The sequence below is a fragment of the Lissotriton helveticus genome, chromosome 7 (genome assembly GCF_964261635.1).
Source record: "Lissotriton helveticus chromosome 7, aLisHel1.1, whole genome shotgun sequence".
NCBI classification, from domain to species: domain Eukaryota; kingdom Metazoa; phylum Chordata; class Amphibia; order Caudata; family Salamandridae; genus Lissotriton; species Lissotriton helveticus.
Window position 1 is genome coordinate 1,875,325,326 of NC_136068.1, and position 3,161 is coordinate 1,875,328,486.

The following is a 3,161-nucleotide window of genomic DNA, read 5'->3' on the forward strand; positions in this document are numbered from 1 at the left end:
TAAATCAAGGCTACCACCATGTTGAATTTGATGAGAGCAGAACAACGCATCAGATTGAAAGAATGTGAAGAATTATTAACCATGCAACTTAAACCAGAGAAGCACCAAATGGTGTTTGTCTCTAAATGTTCCACCAAATCGAAATGTATCAAACAAACATTTCTAAATCGTTGGGAACTATTACAAACCGAGCCAGACTACAAAGACATATTCAATCATCGACCAGTGTTTGCATACATTCGAACCAAAAATATCAAGGAAATACTGTCACCAAGTAAAAAATACAGTCAATTGAAACTCGGAGGGCATGAGGAAATGTTATAATTGTGTGAATTGCAATAACGTTATGGTAGGGAATAACATTACATATCCCAGAATTGGTGAAACTGTGATCATTAAACATTCAGCTGATTGCAACACCTTGAATTCCATTTACTACATAAAGTGCCCTTGCAGCTTGCTCTATATTGGAAAAATGGAAAGGAAAGTGAAGATTAGAATAACCAAACACAAGAGTATGATTTGCAACAAAAATATGAACTCTAATTTAGTGGTACATTGGTTAGAACAATGTCATAACATTGCTGAATTAAGGTGTTTGCTTCCAGAGATTGTGATGGCCAGAGCAGGGACAGATCCCAATAAGATTCTATTACAGATAAGAGACATTATGGATCAAGAAATGTAATAGCATGACTCCCTTGGGTCTTAATGAAAAGTTGCACATTTTTTGTTTTTTATAATCTTTGAGTCAGCTCATTTCTTGAAATTTCAACAGGAGTACCCTGACATGCTTAGATACTCTACATAAGGATTAGTTAAAATTCAAATCATACACGTTTGCATAACACCATATCACATTCAATCACACTCTAAAAATTATTTTACTGTGCCCGTGTATAGAAAAGTGCTGGACTGTCAGTATTATTGTACTACATGCATTGTTGACAATGTCATTTGTTATGCATGATGTAGTGTACTGTTGGCGGGTATGGTAATTATCCTTTTGGTTATTGTTGATTTGATCAAGATGTATATATTTATGGGGCATATTTACATCATGGCAGATGTACTGTTATGGGGTCCATCTGTATTTCCGGTGACCACATGAGGTGTATTGTTTTAGACTGTAAGAGCCATAGGAGGATTACTGCTTTGTAATAACATCACTAGAAGATGACCGCCATATGAATTGGGCAATTTCGTTTGTTGTTAGTCCATCATCTTTGTAGACACACGGAAGATGCCATCTGCACAATGCTTTTAACCAGTATGGAAATGGGAGTATATTCTCAGTTGGTGCAGTCAGGGGTCCCAACTGCTATGAGGTATTGTACAGAGCAGGCTTGCAGGTACACAGTGATTGTGGACAGGGAGACTTTTTTGATTAGGTTTACATATTGGGCACCGGCAGCTGATGATATTCTGGATAGTGGTGCTTGGGAGCAGTCGATCATGAACAACTTCAACTTGTAAAGACGCTCACGCAGAATTTCTTAACCGAATACCGCTGAGGTAATCTAATAATTTTTTTCAACATGAGGCACACGTTTGTATTGATTTGACATACCCCTTCAAACCAATGTGTTTCCAGTTAATTAGCCAGTGTGATTGGGAAAGATAACAACAAATATTCAATGAGAATGCCAAAAACATACATCTATATATTGTACTCAAAAATCAGTATGTGATGTATTGAAAACAGTATATTGTTTGTACAAGAAAGTACATTGAGCTTCAACCCAATGAGATATTCTAGAGAACCAATCATTTATGTGTGTCTATCAGTATGCTATCCATGAAAATCAGTTCGGTAAACATGCAAACTAGCAAGTCTTGAATGAGTAAAAGGATGTCATGCATGCAAATCAGCAAGTAATGCTTTCAATCCAAAGTGTTGTATATTCAAACTAGTGTATTAAACAAATAAATCAGTACTATAGAACAAAAAAGCAATACATTATGTATATGTGTCATAGAAATATATATGTTGAACAGTACAATATGTATGCAAATCAGTAGGGTGTTCATGTAAACCAGCAGGTCATGCATGTGAACCTGGACGTCATACATGCATACCAGTATATATTGTGTTCAAACAAATAGATTGTACATTATTTATGACGTTGAATATGAATATGCATTTCTCGAATGCACTGTCATAGAGGTATCTGTGCACTATGCTATACCCTATTAGCCACTGTGTAGAAGGAAATGTTTTCCGTTTCTAGACGTCACAACCTCTGATGCGGCACAGCTGACCACCAGTGCCGGGGCCAGTACTGCGGAGGGCTTCACTCTAGGGGCGGATGCGGCGGCGCCACCAGGAGGAGATGGAGGAAAGGCTCAGTGGCGGCGGACGGTGGTAAGTTATTATACTCCTTACTTATTGACATTTTTGAGTAGGCTCGCAAAGGATTGTATGATGTACTGTAGAGTACACTAGTACAAGTACACTGTACTGTTAAGAACAGTTACTAATTTAGAACTACTTTTTTGGCTATCACGGAGAAGATAGTCAACCTTGACTTGTATTAGCATTAGCGGCGATACTTCTCGGGTAAGCAATGGCCCCCTCTATTTGACTTCAACTCAGCTGTCAAACTTTTATCGTGAAGCCAAGTCATATCAGATGTACTTTAGGGATGTGAAGAACGAAAAGTGAAAGAATGGTGAAACGAAGGACGAGCAAGACTGAACATTTATGACTGTAAAGAATGGTGTTTTTGAATGCAAGTCAAGAGAAGAAGACGGTGGTTTCTAAAATATAATGAAAAGGGTGTTAGTTGGTTGTTGAGAAAAAGAAAACTTGGGACATTTGAGACATTAAGAAGAATGATAGACGTACTTTGGAAGCCTGGATGTTATCTTCTTTTTCCTCATCAATAGCAGAGGTGTATGATGTAGTAGAGCAGACGATGAGTGGATAAAGATTGTTACTTTGAACAGCATGTCTGTGCCAGAGTAGCAAAGCTGAGGAAATCCAAATACTAGAATTTGTGATTGATCACAAATACTCCCTGCTTGACTAACAGTACAGTACTTTACTTTGCAAGCGCAGCATCTATTGTGTATGGATTGTATAGTTGACAACATTATATCAAGTCAAGTCCCTTCCTCCGCCAATTATGGGTTCCACACTCACTCCCTATGTAATAATT